Source organism: Tenrec ecaudatus, chromosome 3, assembly GCF_050624435.1.
Source record: "Tenrec ecaudatus isolate mTenEca1 chromosome 3, mTenEca1.hap1, whole genome shotgun sequence".
Classification (NCBI taxonomy): Eukaryota; Metazoa; Chordata; class Mammalia; order Afrosoricida; family Tenrecidae; genus Tenrec; species Tenrec ecaudatus.
Window position 1 is genome coordinate 208771159 of NC_134532.1, and position 19680 is coordinate 208790838.

General features: G+C 43.4%; 1 long non-coding RNA gene across 1 annotated transcript; it reads left to right on the plus strand.

The window, feature by feature from the left end:
* The first annotated feature begins 8924 nt into the window (after positions 1 to 8924).
* On the plus strand, positions 8925 to 19174 carry LOC142442974 (uncharacterized). The gene is made up of 3 exons (XR_012783495.1): positions 8925 to 9015; positions 14333 to 14462; positions 18441 to 19174. It is a non-coding gene; the product is annotated as an uncharacterized LOC142442974 (long non-coding RNA).
* Positions 19175 to 19680: the final 506 nt, after the last annotated feature.

Here is a 19680-nt window from a genome sequence, read left to right on the forward strand (position 1 = left end):
GCCAGCAGAACGAGAGGCAAGACACACGCTTTCATTCCACCTACAGAACCACCGGTGTGAAACATAAGGAAGCTTCCGTGGGAACTGATGCTGCGCGCTGCTACCGAGGAATGGGTTAAGAAAGCAAGAAACTGAAAACACTGACAGCTCAGGAAATTCAGAAACAAATGAAAATAAAAAGTAACATTTAAATCAAAGATCTTGGACTAGAATTCATTACTTATTATTATATACTAAATTTATTAAATCTTTATAAAAGATGTGGAGGTCTACTAGGCATTAATTGCCTTTTCTTTGAGAAGAAATTCTTTCATCATTTTTTTCTGAGCTTCTTTGTTCCCGGAAAAACTCTGTAGAAATAATTCAAGTGTTTGTTTGTTTTTACAAAATTTTGTACTAGTAACCAGAATGTCTTAGTATGTTGGATCTAAGTATAATTTTAGAAACTATTCTTTAGGTTGCTTTACAATTTAAAAATTTTTAATGAACTATTGTTTGGTTACTGTAATTATCAATACAATCCAATGACTGGTAAAAAAAAGTATCTATTTTTTTAAAGACAGATAGCTTACCAGAACCTTCTTCTGGGAATGTAACTTTAAATTTCAGATGTAACATACCATTTTCTTCTTTCAATTTTTAGTTTCTGCTGTATGTCATGAAAAGGACCCATAAGCCCTGTCCTTTGACACATTAACTGCAGTGTGGCAAAACAGCAGCATAAGCAAGCAAACAAAATTATTACAAATTATAAACACTACAAAAATATGAAAGGCATACTACAAACCCTGCCTTAAGTGCAGGGGTGAGGAAAGATGGACTTCCTTTAGGAAAATAGCATTTAATTCAGTCTATTTTCAAAATGACAGTCAGGTGAGTGTTTAATCCTAGTTCAGATCATGTGACCCCCGTGTTTAATTTTTTCTTTTAAATCATTTTATTGGGGGCTCGTACACTTTAATCACAATCGATACATCCATCGTGTCAAGCACGTGTACATTTATTGCCATCATCCTCCTCAAAACATTTGCTACTTCAGCCCTTTGTATTAGCTTTTTCCCCTCCCTTCCCACCCTTATCCCTCACACAAACCCCTGATAATTTATAATTATTGTCATGTCTTACACTGCCCTTATGTCTCCCTTCACCCACTTTTCTATTGTCTGTCCCCCAGGGAGGGGAGTTATATGTAGATCCTTGTGATCGGTTCCCCCTTTTGACCCCACCTTCCCTTTACCCTCCTGGTATCACTACTCTCATTATTGGCCCTGAGGGGGTTATCTGTTCTGGATTCCCATTACCAGCTCTTATCTGTACCAGTATACATCCTCTGCTCTAGCTAGATTTATAAGGCAGAATTGGATTCATGATAGTGAGGTAGGAGGAAGCATTAAAGAGCTACAGGAGACTTGTATGGTTCATCGATGCTATACTGCATCCACTGACTCGTCTCCTCCCCAAGACCCTTCTTTAAAGGGATGTCAGGTTGCCTACAGATGGGCTCGGGGCCTCCACTCCGCACACCCTCTCATTCACAATGATAACATGTTTTGTTCCTTGATGTTTGATACCTGATCCTATCGACACCTCATGATCACACAGGCTAGTGTAGTTCTTCCATGTGGGCTATGTTGCTTCTCAGCTAGATGGTCGCTTGTTTATCTTCAAGGCTTTAAGACCCCAGACGCTATCTCTTTTGGTAGCTGGGCAGCATCAGTGTTCTTCACATTTGCTTATGCACCCACTTTTCCTTCAGGTATAATGTCAGAAAAGTGAGCATCATGGAATGCCAGTTTCATTAGAAAAGTGTTCTTGCATTGAGGGAGTACTTGAGTGGAGGCCCAATTTCCATCTGCGACCTGAATACTAAACCTACATGTGCACAGATCTAGCCTCCATTCGTCATATATAACTATATTTACATACGTACATGCCTGTATTTAGACCTCTACAAATGCACTTTCTCCGGTTACTCTTTTAAACTACTCTTATTTTTCTAACAAAAAGCCAGGAGCCCTTTGTTAATTGAGAAATTCCTTCCTCATTTGGTCTCCCAATTTTTCCATATCTTTTACAGCACTTACGAAGGACCTGTAAAAAGCTCATAGGAAAATCCCATTAGCTTTTCATTCCACTGTTCTATAAACTTTTGGAAGACCCATCCTAGTGTCCTTAAAAGTGTCACATGGTTTCCCTCTTCTTAGAAGTACACGTCCACTAGGGAAGGGTCTGTATTTTGTATACTTGTTTCCAAAATGTCCTGACTATTGAAGGTGGGTTATTGAGTTTTTATTTGGTAACCATAGAATGGCATCATGATTTTATTAAGTACAGCAAAAAAAAAAACAGTTATCATATATGATGTTAGCTTTAGATACAACATAGAAAAATATCACAAAATTGAGAGCTAGAAATTCAAAAGCAAGACTTTGATTTTGGCTAATGCGAGGGGTGCACTGGCCTGTTTAGCAGTTCGTGCCAGTCTGGAATACAGGAGGATAAAGCTACCCGCATCTCTGCTGCCCCAACCAACCCACTGCTTTCCTTTGCTTTTAACTGAGTCAGCACTGACAACCCTAGTTCACACAAAGTCGTGGTTGTGAATGGTAACAAGAGCAGGATACTCTTACTGCTTAACAGTGGAAAGGCGTCTTTGATCTTGATCCAAAATGCCGATAAATGTACAGTGTCATAATCATTCTTCAACGTGTATGAAGAACCAAGCTGTAGTAGCTCTTGCTCTTCATCTGGCACCAAGCCCAACTCAACTATTGATTCAGGGTTTGGAAAAGCAAATGGGTCTTTCACCCAAAAGTTTGCCCTCAGTGTTTCTAACTTCTCTTCTGGGAAGAGGCGGTTCAAAGTGTGAGACAAACAAGTGAGGTGCAACAGCATCTCTACTTTGATTCCCTTTAAGCTATCTTCCTCAATGCTGTTCTCTTCAATGTGCTGCAAAAATTTGGGGAACATGTAGTACGCTGGACGACTGCTCTTCAGCCTTCCTTGCCACAACGAGAGTGTCTTGCGGAATCCTTGGATCCATTTAATGTGTTCAAATATGTCACTGTTTTTCCCTTGTAGCTTTAAACTCAGTTCATTAAGAATGTCAAAAATGTCCGCTAAATACGCCAGTTTTGTTACCCAAATATCATCGTGGAACATTGCTGCCAAAGGAGATCTTCTCTCACTGAGAAGCACGTGAATCTCATGCCTGAGTTCATAGACTCTGCTCAGAATCTTCCCTTGTGACAACCAACGAGCTCGGGTGTGGTAGAGTAAGTGGGTGTGATGAGTCCCAATCTCTGAGCAAAACGCTTCCACAAGCCGGCTATTCAGCGGGCTGCTTTTGATAAAATTCACAACGTCCACTGCATTTTTCAGGACTCCGGTGAGATTCTGCGGCATATCCTTGGACACAAACGCCTCCCAGTGTATAAAACAATGGTGCCACGGTGCACGATTGTTAGTAACTTCGAGCAAGTCCTTAATTACACTGCTGTGCCTTCCAGTGATGTAAGCTGTCCCGTCGCTTGTGATGCCTTTGCAGTGTTTCCACTTTAACTTATACCGGCCTACGATGTGGCTTTCTAATTCTGCAAAAACATCGAAACCGTTTAGGTGGGAGGCCAAATTCACACAGCACAAGAAGTCCTCCATGAAGTCATCCTGCCAGGCGTACCTGACGTACACCAGCAGTACGGGGCAGGTCGCACCGTCAGTACTCTCGTCAAGCTGAAGCGCAAAGTCTACTCCAGACTGCAAGCGAGCCATCAGCCTCGCTTCCAAATGGTCGGCAAGAGCGCAGATCCGATGGGATATGCTGCCATCGCTGGGTATTGCTTTCAAGGTCTCAGCTGACTTTTCGTCTAAAATTGTTAGCACCATGTCCAGGCATGCTGGAAGAATAATCTTTTCCGCAGATGTGTGGGCTATCCTCTCTTTTGCCACCCGATAGGCCAACAAATAGGACGACAGTAAAGCTTTCTCACTGACAGCGGGGCAGCTGAGAAACTGTGCCTGTCGACTGGCGTCTTCCTTCTCTAACGCTTTCTCACTGACAGGAGCGGGGCAGCTAAGAAACTGTGCCGGGAGCCTGGCATCTTTCTTCTTTCCCTCAAAGTACTCAAGAGGCTTATCAACCAGGTCGGGGTGCTGAGTTTCGAGGTGTCTCTTTAATTTGGAAGGCTTTAGACTTTCATTGGCAAGGACGTGATTGCAAATAACACACTGGGGTCGGTCATTTTCAAAGGGCTTTTCACATTTGATGAAACCGTATTTCAGATAGTCCTCGTTGTAACGTCTTGAGATTACTCTTCTCTTTTTGATAGGTGGGTCACACCAACTGGAAGTCTGCTGACGTGGGGCACTGTTACTCTGCGTATTGTCACTCGTTGCACTGGCGGCTCCAGCATGGGCACTTGTACATGCTTCTGCATCCTTCATATTCCACTTTCTTTCAATGATGAAATGATTCATTGTAAGACTGTTATAAGTGATCCAAAGTGGAAAACAGGGAGCCTAGGAATACCCTTCCCCAAAGATGCCCTCAGAGTTCGGAGCTGAATCTCAGCTGATAATCCTAAGACTTCAGTCACGTAAGTCTTGGTAACAGATTACAACACAAACTAAGCTACTCTTATGAAAGCCAACAAAGCACCAGTGAGCCAAGGACTGGAAAACCATATCTCTGCCAATATGCACATCTCCATTATGTCCCTTCCACCAAATACCTTCCTCGCACACTGAAATTGGCATCAGTATTCTTGCAATGTGCACAGTGCGAGCAACGAATCCAAGGCACCCTCAGTTTTCGCTTGTAAAAAGTTCACTGAGACTCAAAGAAGCAACTTCCTGACCTAGTGATGAGCCACATTCCCAGTGTGCTGAGGGCTGAGGAAGAGTCCGTTGATGCACTCTGCTGTCGGGTGCCTTGCGTATGACTGCTTGGTGACCATGGACACTGGCTCCTCTGCTCTCCTGTGAACTGGTGCAGAACTTTCTGGAAGTGCTACGGATAGCTTGGAGGTTTACAGCGCATTCATTATGCTGTTAAGAGAACAAATTATGGCCTGATGTGCCGAGGCTTCAGTGGTGTTGTCCACGGCTACATCAACTCTCAGGACGGGCCTGATGGTTGTTTTTAAGGGACTTTCCTGACCTGGAATAAGAACAAACACATGACATGAAGACACTGCAACAGAGAATAATATTCCTGTCAGCTACAGAAACCTAGAGGATATTCGAGGTTAACAGTTCTTCATATCGTATACAGGCTTAGAGCTATTCCAGTAAGGTAGTTCCCATCTAATAAGATCAGTGAATAGAAAGATGGTGTCATCAGAAGTTGTAAAACATACTAACGAAACCAAACCGGGCAGGCCATGGAGGAGTCAAACCCAGTTGCCACATACATACACTTCCTTTTCAATTTGTCCAGCTGGTGTACTGGGTTACACGATGAGCTGCCAATGCCAGGGCAGCAATTCAAAACCACCAACAGTTCCAAGGGAGAAACATGAGTCTTTCTACCCCTGTGAAAAATTGGTCTTGGAAGCCAACAGGGCCAGTTCTTCCATGTCCTATAAGCTAACTAAAGTCAGAATAGACTTCATGGCAGTGTGACCTTAAAAGTAAGAGGATCCCTGATAAGCACATAAATCCTGTGGGTGTTTTGAAATTTTAATTTGTACGAATTAAATTTATTTTATATATAACTAAGTATTTGCAAACATGAATTCTTTTAGGAAGTCAGATGGAGTGAAAGGACATTGGAAAAGGAGAAGATCCACTAAAAAAGTGGAACACCCTCACGGAAATGGACTGACAACAGGGCTGTAACAGTAGTTCAGCCACAGCAACTGTGAGGCTGGCAGTGGACCAGGCAGCTTTTTATTGTTGGTGCCCGGAGTCACAAAAGCGCAATCATCCTGAGCTAAAGTTTAAAAAAATCCCATTTGTTTAAAAGCAAAACAAAACACTTGCATTACTTGCTTAGTGAGGGGGTCCTCCAATAACTTGAGATTATATTCTCAGTTCATATGTACAATTCTGGTGGTTTTCCACTACTACCATTGAAATTACTTTTTGAACAGTTAGCTTTTGTGATAGCTTGGTGTCAACTTGGCTGGACCTGGGTACTCAGTAGTGGGCAGTGACTTCCCTATAGTGTGATCTAACACACTGCAACGACTCCACGATGGGATCTAGGGAAACACAATGTGGCTAGCACTGTGGAGGAATGCAGCTCCCTGGACCAGGCCACAGCCTTGATAGAACTGGAAGATGCCATGGGAGTGTGGCCTGCTCTTTTTGAACAGACTCTTGGAGGAAGATGATCACGGCTACTGGTCTAGATCCTGCATCTGGTTCACTGACCTCAAGCCAAAGTGCATGGCAATGTAGTGGCCAACTGTTGACGTTAGCTCTCATTGAGTTTTGTATCCATCAGTCCGCATGGTCTTCATGTTCTTGAGGTGCTGGCCCCTGTAGTTATACATACAAGGCCGGAGAAGCCTCCAGCTTACTCTCTTATCCAAGGAGTTCAACCAGGCCACAACTGGAACTGCCACTTCTGGAACTGAGTTATTCTTGTTAAAAAATATACATTAAAAATTTTTCAAACATATGTATGTATCAAATACATGTCTACACACATACACACACAGCTCTTGCTTCTCTAGAAATCCAAGGTTAATTTATTTCATAGCGAGAGTGGCTCTAGAGAAACAAAACTGTAAGGATGGGTTTGCTAAATTGGGTCTCAAGTCTGATTAGGTCTCAAGGCAGTCATGGGGAATCCCTTTCCATTGTTGATTTTGGCAAAAATCGTGTAACATACTCACATTTGGCAAAATTATTGGCAGCAATTATACTTTATATATTCAGTGGTCTGGGTATCATAATGACATATTCACAGACAGGCTTCCAATATAGTCAAAGGGATTGTTCAAGAATCTCTTTAAGTCTCATGGCTCCTCGCCTGCTACAAATTTATCCTGTTGGTCTCTTTGACATGAATTGTCACAAGCAAGGAACCTGGAGATCTAAAACAGGGCATTGGTGGCTGGTTAGATAAGAAATTTTAAGATAATTTTGTAATATCTTAAAGTCAAACAATGAACTACTATGAAAGCAAGCTATTTGGACAGGTTAGCATTTAGACACATGTTGAGTCTTACATTATATTAGGGCTGACATACTTCTTCAAGACTTAAAGTTTTAAAGGACATGGAGGGCAATACTGGGGGAAGGCAGACTCTGGGAGGGTACTGAGATGCAGCAACAGGAGCTTTCTAAGAACTACTGCTGAACTAATGTTGAATTGTTCCTATGCAATTGGGCACATTTTTTCATTTTCTTCTGAAATAATACATGTCATAATTATTTCAGTTCTTTTAATACTACATGTTATAGTATTTTAGGAGCTCAGTTGTCAACCCAAACATCAGCAGTTTGGACATACCACCCTCTCCAAAGGAATATGTGTCAGTCTGCACCCTTAGAGAGTACAGTTTTGGAAATAATATGGGAGAGTTCTCCTCTGTCCTATAGAATTGCTATCAGAATCGACTTATTGCCAATAAGCAGTGGGGTTGATATGAGGAAGACTTACAAATAAGAGCAGAGGCTAGGGCTTGATTAACTGGATGGTGAGAAATTTCGTGCTGTCTGGCACTCCCTTTGCCTTCCTAAGCCATTTGAAACCCTATCCAGCCTTCAGTGATCTAGCTCAAATGCTACAGCAGCGAACATTTCAGTCCCTACAACTGATCAGGCTGTAAAGTAAGAGGACTACCTAGAGGCATACTCCTATCATACCCATTCAGTTGCTACAAAGCATGGACTAGGAGCACAGCGCTGGTAAGTCCTAGCAACAATGAGTACACAAGCAAGCTGCAGACAGATGATGCGTTGCCAGTTGTTAAAATCATGCAAAACAGCACTACACAAGTAACTACAGATAAAACAAAAGGGTGCGTGGGAGAGTGCTGTCCTTGAGTGAATGTGTACCAGAAGGGGGCAGGGATGAGGTAGCAGAGACAAAGAAAGGGCTTCAACTACTTATGAAATGGTTTATTTCTCCAGTTCAGAGGGGAGTACACGTGGATTCTAGTTTTGTTTCTACTTCTTACCCAAAATGGCCCTTTCTTTTAAAACAACAAGGCTCTATGTGGCATGATTGCTTCCTGGAGACCTTTAAAATCGCTCATAAAACCAAATTCACTGGCACGGAATGAAACGGGTTTCCCAAGTTATCCTACACGCAGAGGAGAACTGTCCCCATGGGGTTTCCGAATGTGTAGGGACGCACACGGCTACATCTTCCTTTGGTGAGCAGCAGGCGCCAAGCGCAAAACTCTGGGTTCCAAGCTGCGCGCTTAACCACGGCGCCACCAGGTTCCGTCTCCCCTAACCCCGAGCTCACAGCGCACTCCCCGTGGCTTCAGGCACCACCGTCACACAGTGTTCAGTAGCACACTCGGCCTTACTCGGGTGAATTCGATCGCACTCCGGTATCAGGAGAATCTCTGCGGGTCGTTCTCCGCCTGACCCCCGTGCCCACCGGAGAACCTCTCCTCCCACATCGCCATTGCTGCCCGCGCCCTGCGGGACGCGGAGTCCGTCTCCCCGGCAACAGCAGCCTGTGCCGGCGCCCAACGAACCCCGGCCGTCGGCTTTCTCACCTCCCGCCCTGGCACCGCGAACTGGCCAGCCCAGACTCTGCCAGCTTCTCCGTCGCCTAGGGAGCGGCACCGCCCAGCCAACACCACTTCCGGCCTAACGCTCGTTCCCACGGAAACGCCACTTCCTTCCGGGGAAGAGTCAAGTAGGCCCTCTGAGCATGCGTGCGCCAGTCCCGCGGTTCGTTAAACGCGGACTCAAGACTCGTTCTCGTCGTAGTCTCGCGGTATTTGGTCCGCCCATAGGCATGAGTGCAGTATGGCGGTCACCGTGTCTGGCCACCGTGAGGCGCTCCAAGGCCGTCGTACGGAAACGGAGGCGGTCTGGCCTCAGGTAAGGAAAGCAGCGGGTCCCCGCTGATCCGCGCCAGATCTGGCGCTGCGCCAGTGAAGAACACTTAACAAGAGCCCCAGCAGTCCCTCCCACAGCGGACAATTCTGTCACGGGAGGGCGCCAAAGAGGGGCCCTGGTGGCTTAGTGCCTCCCCCTGCCTTGGGCTGCGATCTGAAGGATGGGCTGTTGAGAGCCACCTGTGGGCTCCAGCAAGAGAACAATCGTCAAGAGGGCGCAGCAAGGGACAGTATTCCGTTTTGTTGCCCAGAGTCTGAACCAACTCAATGGTTCCTAATAATAGCATGGTTTTTATTTACCAACCCACATTTCTTAATAACCACGTCAGTGCAAATATGTGTGTGCTTGTTACAGATACGAAATATTTTCCAGGCTGATAGATACAATGCTTGTTTCTTTTTTAATTTAAGGTCAAAATTTAATTTCCATTCTAAAACTTCATGCAGCCTTGTGAACATTTCTTTTCCTCTGGCGTTTGCTTGGTTGGTGTGTGAATTTACACAGACCAGCTTTTAAACTGTTTCTCTTCCACCTGGGCTTGTTCAAACTATATTTTAATTAATAATTATATCACATGATGCAGTTAAACTGTATGAAAATTTCAGTATGAACCCTCACTTTCACTCTACCCTATGGAAGCGTAGGTCAAAAGTACTATTTATAAATATAAGTTAAATTTAAGGCCGAGAAGAAAGTTCACAAGTTAATGACATCCCCTTTTTGAGGGGGTTGGTGGGGGAGAAAGGAATATTAACTTAATTACACTTGACTTATTAAAGTTAAATTTATAATTTTTAAGTACAAAGTATAGGAACCTTTATTAAACAAAATCATGAAAATATGAAGCTACTGCTTCTTAATATATCTCCATCTTGATTTGTACATTTCCGAAGGTCATGTTTCTAATTCTACAAGCCTTTCCCTAGGAGCCATGGTAGCGGAGGAGTTAGTCATTGCACTACTAATTCCACGGTCAGCAGTTCAAACCATCAGCCCCTCCAAGGGTAAGGGACAAGACTCTTTAAGTCCATGAAGAACAATAGTCTCTGAAACCCACAGGGTCAGTTCTACTTGGGTCAGAACTGACTCCAAAGCAGTGAATTTGTTTTCTGCGTTAACCCTTTGTGTTAGGGTTCTCTAGAGAGATAAAACCAGATTGCTGATAATTTTATAGATAGATAACACAAGAAATGAACTGTTAAATTATGTACAGATAAATCGATATATAATACAAGAAATGAACAGTTAAATTATAAAGCAGTACAAATGGCTCAGTGCGACTCACTCCCGTGAGAGTTGTGAGACACTAGCAGTCCTTCAAGTCTTGAGAGCCACTAGGTAGTCCTCTGTAGGGAGAGAGAGAGCTAGGCTATCCCAGCACAGGCAGCAAACAGCAAGGCAGGTCACCAACCATCAGCCAAGTCACCAACTGTCAGTCCTCAGCTCTGGAGATGCAAATTTCATTAGAGTGGTCTTAAAGGGACCTCAATGTACATCAACACAGTCCACAGGCTAGGCGTCCCACAGGGAGTGTGCCCTTTAAATTGAGGAAAAGACCAAGCAAGGCAGCTGCACACTGGTCCAATGATTAAAGAGTGGGAGACAAAGGCGAGGCTCAAGGAGCCATTTATTTCTCCGCCCTTCAATTAATACCACTTGTGTTTATCGGCTTGGCTAGCACAATAAACTATCTCACCTTTCCTCTAGGAAGCCCTGGTGGCATAGTGGGTTCTGCCTTGGGCTGCTTCCCACACGGTCAGCAATTCAAAGCTATCAGCCACTCTTTGGAATAAAAGAATTTACTCCCATTAATATTGACTGTCTCAGAAACACTCAGAGGCAGTTCTACTCTATCCTCTTGCGTTGCCCTGTGTCAGTATCAACTTGATGGCAGTGAGCTTGCTTCTTTGGATTCTTTTAACCCTTCGCCAAAGAGTTGTGTGTTGTTTGATGCCACGTGAAAACAGCAGTGTTGACAGACTTGAGGGATGCAAATACTGCTACTTTACAATGTTCCTTGACTTTTTAAGTGGGGGAAGGAAGTCTGAAGAGGCAAGGTCAGGGCTGCAGGCTAGGTGGGGGTAAAGCTGCCCAATGAATTTGTGTTGGACAGGGTTCTCTAGAGAGACAAACCAGATTGCTAGTAATTATATATCTATTTATATAGATATATAATACAAGAAATGAACCGTTTAATTATATACTGATAGATAATACAAGAAATTATCAGTTAAATTATAAAGCAGTGAGACACTAGCAGTCCTTTAAGGCTTGAGAGCCGCCAGTTGCCAGTCCCCTTCTGTAGAGAGAGCTGGGCTATATATATATACAGGCAGCAAAAAGCAAGGCAGGTCCCCAACTGTCGGTCCCCAGCTCCAGAGATGGACACTCCAATCGTGTGAGCTTAAAGGGACCTCAACTTACAGCAACACAGTCCACAGGCTAGGCATCTCACAGGTAGTGTACCCTTTAAACTGAGGCACAGAACAACCAAGGCGAGGCTCACCAAGCCATTTATCCCTCGGCCCTTCAGTTAATCCTACTTGTGTTTATCGGCCAGGCTGGCACAATAAACTATCGCAGAATTTCTCATAGGGCAGCCCTAGCTATCCTCAAAGAACATCACAATGTTGTGATTGTGGGGAGGAGGGGAATTCCTTGACATACTGCCTTGACTTTTTCCTCACTGGTGTGGTTTTCCTTGCCTGAAATGTCTGCTCTAGAACTGATGGTGATTACACAACTCATTTTAAAAGTGACTTAACCATGGCCTGGGGTGGAAAGACAATAAGGAAAACCCTTGGATTGACCCGGTGGCTATAACCGTGAACTCAGGCACGGGAACATTGTGAGGATGGCGCTGGACTGGGCAGTGTTTCTTTCTTCTGTGCATCGGGTCACGAAGGGTTGGAACTGACTCAGTGGCACCTAACAATGACAATAACAGATCCCCTCTGTGGTAGTCCAGTTTGACTAGAGAAACAAATTCATAGAGCCTTAGAGGTGTATAAGAAAGAGCTTTATCTAAAACAGCAATTGTATATTGAGAAAACATTCCAGGCCAGTCCAGATCAAGTTCATAAGTCCGATATTAGTTCATATGTCCAATACCAGTATATAAATTCCTCTTCAGATTCACGCAACACATGCAATGACACCAAGTGCAGGAAGATCACAGGTCAGTGAGTGGAAAGTCTGGTGGATCCAGTGGTGGTGGAAGTATCTCAGTGCTGGCATGGGTCTCTATGTGGCTCCTCCAGCTTCAGGGCTCTGGTTCCACCTGTATAGCTCCATGTGGTTTGTCATCAGGAAAATGAAGCAGAGTATGTGGGTGTGGCCTCCAGTGAATTGTTTATCTCTATAGCACCTCCAAATAAGGTCATCAGGCTGCAGGCTGATTGACAAGCTAAACTTGACCCCTTCACTCTTAATAGTCTCAAATTGACACCAGATTATGGAATTACCGCATCCTCCGAAGTCCCTAGGTTGATCAGGCCCTGCTATGAATATTTTAAATCCAAGATTTGTCCCAAGTTATAATTTGCTCTGTAAGATCATTCTTCATTTAGCTTCAATTTTGCTTAAAAACAGAAAGATCAGCTTGTTCAGAACCTTTTTTTTAAATCAAAAGGCACTCTAATGAGGCAAAGATGTTGCATTGAGAATTTGTCTGCAGCTACCCACTTGTCGTGGAGACGCATTTCAACCAGTTCATGGGTGAATGGGACCCTAATTTCAACACTTTTTCACTTATTCTGCCATAGCATACCCTACATCAATCTAGAACAAAATCAAAAGTAAAACCTACATGTCTATTCCAATTCATGGAAATCCCAAGTGTATCAAAGCAGAACGGTACTTACCAGGGTTTTCAATGGCTGATGTTTCAGAAATAGATCTCCTGGCTTTTTCCCCAAGAAACCACTAAGTGAACAAAAACCACCATTCTTTCACGGTCTCTTAACTGTTAGTGTCTCCAAGAGTCTTAGTCCTCTGCAGTTAACCAGTTTTACTTAGTTGTTATCCTTTCAGTTTTTATGCAATACAAACAAATGGAAATATGTGTTTCGTTCCACTGCTCATTTGGGAATGTTTTTCCTTATCCTGTGTTTGGCTCTGCATGCAAAAAAAGAAATGTTCGGTAGATTTCTCTTTCTTGGTATTCAATTAAACTTTTTTTCTTAAAGAAGGCAAGCATTCCATTCTTGAAGAACTGATTTCATGTACCTTACACTCTATAGACACTTGTTTTATTTCCAGTCATTAGGTATTAGAAACAATGTTTCCAAGAATATATGTCATTTCCAAAATATCCAGTTTAACTGTCAAGTGCTCAGGACAAAATAGCAAGATCAAATGGGAAATGTTTTTGTCCAGGGAATAAGTACTGATATCACCCAACATAGAATGGACTACTTCATGCTGCCATCAGCAGAGAATGGGAGATAATGCATTTCTGGAACACAGATTTGGAAAGAACAGGAATAGGATTTGGGAGAATGTTTTTTGATAGACAAGGGAATTTATAAATCTAGAAATGTGTGGAAATATGAATAAAAATGATAAAGGATTTATGAAAAATAAATTGCTGAGTAATAAAAACATTTGAAATGCAGTGTTGAATTGGTAAAAAAAATTTTGGTGGTTGTTAGTCAAGTTGAATAGAATCTTGTTTTGAATCATTTTGTTGGGGGCTGATACAAGTCTTATCACAATCCATACGTACATCCATTTTGTCAAGCACACGTGTACATTTGTTGCCATTGTCATTCTCAAAACATTTTCTACTTGAGCCCTTGGTATCAACTCATTTTTCCCCTCCCTCCCCCACTCTGCCTCCCGCACGAACCCTTGATAATTTAAAAATTACTATTTTTTCATGTCTTACACTGTCCAATGTCTCCCTTCACCCACTTTTCTGTTGTCCATCCTCCAGGGAGGGGGTTATATGTAGATCGTTGTGTTCGGTTCTGCCTTCCTCCCCCACCATCTGCTTAACTGCCGTATTGATCCTGAGGGATTTATTTGTCCTGGATTCCATTTCCAGCTCTTATCTGTACCAGTGTACACTAGGTTCCATCGGTGCTATACTGCACTCTGACTGGCTTGTCTCCTCCCCGAGGCCCTTCTGTAAGAGGATATCCAGTTGCCTACACATGGGATTGGGGACTGCACTCAACAGCCCCCATCATTCAGTATATCAGTTTTTGTTCTTTGATGCTTGATACCTGCTCCCATTGACACCCCATGATCACACAGGCTAGTGTGCTTCTTCAATGTGGGCTTTGTTTCTTCACAGGTAGATGGCTGCTTGTTTATCTTCAAGCCTTAAAGATGCCAGACACTTTATCATTTGATAACCGGGTACCATCAGCTTTCTTCACATTTGCTTATGCACCCACTTTGCCTTCCATGAGCATGCCAGGAAGGTAAGCATCATGGAATGCCAGTTTAATAAAACAAAGTATTGTTGCATTTAAGGAGTACTTGAGTACAGGCCCAATGTCCATCTGCTACTTTAATACTAAACCTATAAACATATGCATATATATTTATTCCCCCATTGTCATATATATTCACATACATGTCTGTATTTAGACCTCTACAAATGCCCTTTCTCTGCTTAATCTTTTCAACTGCTCTCATTTCAATGACAAAATGCCAGGAGCCCAATGTTAGTTGACAGATTCCTTGCTCATTTGGTCTCCCAATTTTCCCCTTACTACTTTTATAGGACTTATGAAGGGCCTGCTACAAGCTCATAGGAAAATTCCATTACCTTTCCATTCCACTTTTCTATAAATTTCTGGAAGACCCTTCCTAGTATCCTTAAAAGTATGACAGGTGTTGCCTCTTCTAACAAGACCATGCCCATTATGGAATGGCCTGTATTTTGTACACTTCTGTTTCCAAAATATCTAGAATTGTTCCTGGCTATTGAAGGAGAGGTATTGAGTTTTTATTTGGTTACCATAGAATGACACCCTGATTTTGTTAAGTACAGCAAAAAAAATTATCATACATGATGCTAGCTTTAGATAGAACATAGAAAATATCACAAAATTAAAAGCTAGAAATTCAAAAGCAAGACTTTGATTTTGGCTAATGCGAGGGGTGCACTGGCCTGTTTAGCAGTTCGTGCCAGTCTGGAATACAGGAGGATAAAGCTACCCGCATCTCTGCTGCCCCAACCAACCCACTGCTTTCCTTTGCTTTTAACTGAGTCAGCACTGACAACCCTAGTTCACACAAAGTCGTGGTTGTGAATGGTAACAAGAGCAGGATACTCTTACTGCTTAACAGTGGAAAGGCTTCTTTGATCTTGATCCAAAATGCTGATAAATGTACAGTCTCATAATCATTCTTCAACGTGTATGAAGAACCAAGCTGTAGTAGCTCTTGCTCTTCATCTGGCACCAAGCCCAACTCAACTATTGATTCAGGGTTTGGAAAAGCAAATGGGTCTTTCACCCAAAAGTTTGCCCTCAGTGTTTCTAACTTCTCTTCTGGGAAGAGGCGGTTCAAAGTGTGAGACAAACAAGTGAGGTGCAACAGCATCTCTACTTTGATTCCCTTTAAGCTATCTTCCTCAATGCTGTTCTCTTCAATGTGCTGCAAAAATTTGGGGAACATGTAGTACGCTGGACGACTGCTCTTCAGCCTTCCTTGCCACAACGAGAGTGTCTTGCGGAATCCTTGGATCCATTTAATGTGTTCAAATATGTCACTGTTTTTCCCTTGTAGCTTTAAACTCAGTTCATTAAGAATGTCAAAAATGTCCGCTAAATACGCCAGTTTTGTTACCCAAATATCATCGTGGAACATTGCTGCCAAAGGAGATCTTCTCTCACTGAGAAGCACGTGAATCTCATGCCTGAGTTCATAGACTCTGCTCAGAATCTTCCCTTGTGACAACCAACGAGCTCGGGTGTGGTAGAGTAAGTGGGTGTGATGAGTCCCAATCTCTGAGCAAAACGCTTCCACAAGCCGGCTATTCAGCGGGCTGCTTTTGATAAAATTGACAATGTCCACTGCATTTTTCAGGACTCCGGTGAGATTCTGCGGCATATCCTTGGACACAAACGCCTCCCAGTGTATAAAACAATGGTGCCACGGTGCACGATTGTTAGTAACTTCGAGCAAGTCCTTAATTACACTGCTGTGCCTTCCAGTGATGTAAGCTGTCCCGTCGCTTGTGATGCCTTTGCAGTGTTTCCACTTTAACTTATACCGGCCTACGATGTGGCTTTCTAATTCTGCAAAAACATCGAAACCGTTTAGGTGGGAGGCCAAATTCACACAGCACAAGAAGTCCTCCATGAAGTCATCCTGCCAGGCGTACCTGACGTACACCAGCAGTACGGGGCAGGTCGCACCGTCAGTACTCTCGTCAAGCTGAAGCGCAAAGTCTACTCCAGACTGCAAGCGAGCCATCAGCCTCGCTTCCAAATGGTCGGCAAGAGCGCAGATCCGATGGGATATGCTGCCATCGCTGGGTATTGCTTTCAAGGTCTCAGCTGACTTTTCGTCTAAAATTGTTAGCACCATGTCCAGGCATGCTGGAAGAATAATCTTTTCCGCAGATGTGTGGGCTATCCTCTCTTTTGCCACCCGATAGGCCAACAAATAGGACGACAGTAAAGCTTTCTCACTGACAGCGGGGCAGCTGAGAAACTGTGCCTGTCGACTGGCGTCTTCCTTCTCTAACGCTTTCTCACTGACAGGAGCGGGGCAGCTAAGAAACTGTGCCGGGAGCCTGGCATCTTTCTTCTTTCCCTCAAAGTACTCAAGAGGCTTATCAACCAGGTCGGGGTGCTGAGTTTCGAGGTGTCTCTTTAATTTGGAAGGCTTTAGACTTTCATTGGCAAGGACGTGATTGCAAATAACACACTGGGGTCGGTCATTTTCAAAGGGCTTTTCACATTTGATGAAACCGTATTTCAGATAGTCCTCGTTGTAACGTCTTGAGATTACTCTTCTCTTTTTGATAGGTGGGTCACACCAACTGGAAGTCTGCTGACGTGGGGCACTGTTACTCTGCGTATTGTCACTCGTTGCACTGGCGGCTCCAGCGTGGGCACTTGTACATGCTTCTGCATCCTTCATATTCCACTTTCTTTCAATGATGAAATGATTCATTGTAAGACTGTTATAAGTGATCCAAAGTGGAAAACAGGGAGCCTAGGAATACCCTTCCCCAAAGATGCCCTCAGAGTTCGGAGCTGAATCTCAGCTGATAATCCTCAGACTTCAGTCACGTAAGTCTTGGTAACAGATTACAACACAAACTAAGCTACTCTTATGAAAGCCAACAAAGCACCAGTGAGCCAAGGACTGGAAAACCACATCTCTGCCAATATGCACATCTCCATTATGTCCCTTCCACCAAATACCTTCCTCGCACACTGAAATTGGCATCAGTATTCTTGCAATGTGCACAGTGCAAGCAACGAATCCAAGGCACCCTCAGTTTTCGCTTGTAAAAAGTTCACTGAGACTCAAAGAAGCAACTTCCTGACCTAGTGATGAGCTACATTCCCAAGGTGCCGAGGGCTGAGGAAGAGTCGCGTGATGCACTCTGCTGTCGGGTGCCTTGCGTATGACTGCTTGGTGACCACGGACACTGGCTCCTCTGCTCTCCTGTGAACTGGTGCAGAACTTTCTGGAAGTGCTACGGATAGCTTGGAGGTTTACAGCGCATTCATTATGCTGTTAAGAGAACAAATTATGGCCTGATGTGCCGAGGCTTCAGTGGTGTTGTCCACGGCTACATCAACTCTCAGGATGGGCCTGATGGTTGTTTTTAAGGGACTTTCCTGACCTGGAATAAGAACAAACACATGACATGAAGACACTACAACAGAGAATAATATTCCTGTCAGCTACAGAAACCTAGAGGATATTCGAGGTTAACAGTTCTTCATATCGTATACAGGCTTAGAGCTATTCCAGTAAGGTAGTTCCCATCTAATAAGATCAGTGAATAGAAAGATGGTGTCATCAGAAGTTGTAAAACATACTAACGAAACCAAACCGGGCAGGCCATGGAGGAGTCAAACCCAGTTGCCACATACATACACTTCCTTTTCAATTTGTCCAGCTGGTGTACTGGGTTACACGATGAGCTGCCAATGCCAGGGCAGCAATTCAAAACCACCAGCAGTTCCAAGGGAGAAACATGAGTCTTTCTACCCCTGTGAAAAATTGGTCTTGGAAGCCAACAGGGCCAGTTCTTCCATGTCCTATACGCTAACTAAAGTCAGAATAGACTTCATGGCAGTGTGACCTTAAAAGTAAGAGGATCCCTGATAAGCACATAAATCCTGTGGGTGTTTTGAAATTTTAATTTGTACGAATTAAATTTATTTTATATATAACTAAGTATTTGCAAACATGAATTCTTTTAGGAAGTCAGATGGAGTGAAAGGACATTGGAAAAGGAGAAGATCCACTAAAAAAGTGGAACACCCTCACGGAAATGGACTGACAACAGGGCTGTAACAGTAGTTCAGCCACAGCAACTGTGAGGCTGGCAGTGGACCAGGCAGCTTTTTATTGTTGGTGCCCGGAGTCACAAAAGCGCAATCATCCTGAGCTAAAGTTTAAAAAAAATCCCATTTGTTTAAAAGCAAAACAAAACACTTGCATTACTTGCTTAGTGAGGGGGTCCTCCAATAACTTGAGATTATATTCTCAGTTCATATGTACAATTCTGGTGGTTTTCCACTACTACCATTGAAATTACTTTTTGAACAGTTAGCTTTTGTGATAGCTTGGTGTCAACTTGGCTGGACCTGGATACTCAGTAGTGGACAGTGACTTCCCTATAGTGTGATCTAACACACTGCAACGACTCCACGATGGGATCTAGGGAAACACAATGTGGCTAGCACTGTGGAGGAATGCAGCTCCCTGGACCAGGCCACAGCTTTGATACAACTGGAAGATGCCATGGGAGTGTGGCCTGCTCTTTTTGAACAGACTCTTGGAGGAAGATGATCACGGCTACTGGTCTAGATCCTGCATCTGGTTCACTGACCTCAAGCCAAAGTGCATGGCAATGTAGTGGCCAACTGTTGACGTTAGCACTCATTGAGTTTTGTATCCATCAGTCCGCATGGTCTTCATGTTCTTGAGGCGTTGGCCCCTGTAGTTATACATACAAGGCCGGAGAAGCCTCCAGCTTACTCTGACCCAAGGAGTTCAACCAGGCCACAACCTGCCACTTCTGGAACTGTGAGCTATTCTTGATATGAATATATATACATATCTGAATATATGTGTGTGTATATATGTATATATAAAATACATGTATGTATGCACACACACAGTGCTCTTGCTTCTCTAGAAATCGCAGCCTAACTTAATTTGTATCGAGAGTAGCTCTACAGAAACAAAATTGTAAGGATGAGTTTTTGATATTGGGTCTCAAGTCTCATTAGGTCTCAAGGCAGTCATGGAGAATCCTTTTCAAATGCTGATTTCGGCAAAAATCCTGTAGCATACGGACACTTGCTAAAATCATGGGCAGCAATTATACTTTATATATTTAGTGTTTTGGGTAATGGTGACAACTCTTGTTAAAGTAACATATTCAAGGACAGACTTCCAATAAAATCAAAGCAACTTCTGAAGGATCTCTTGAAG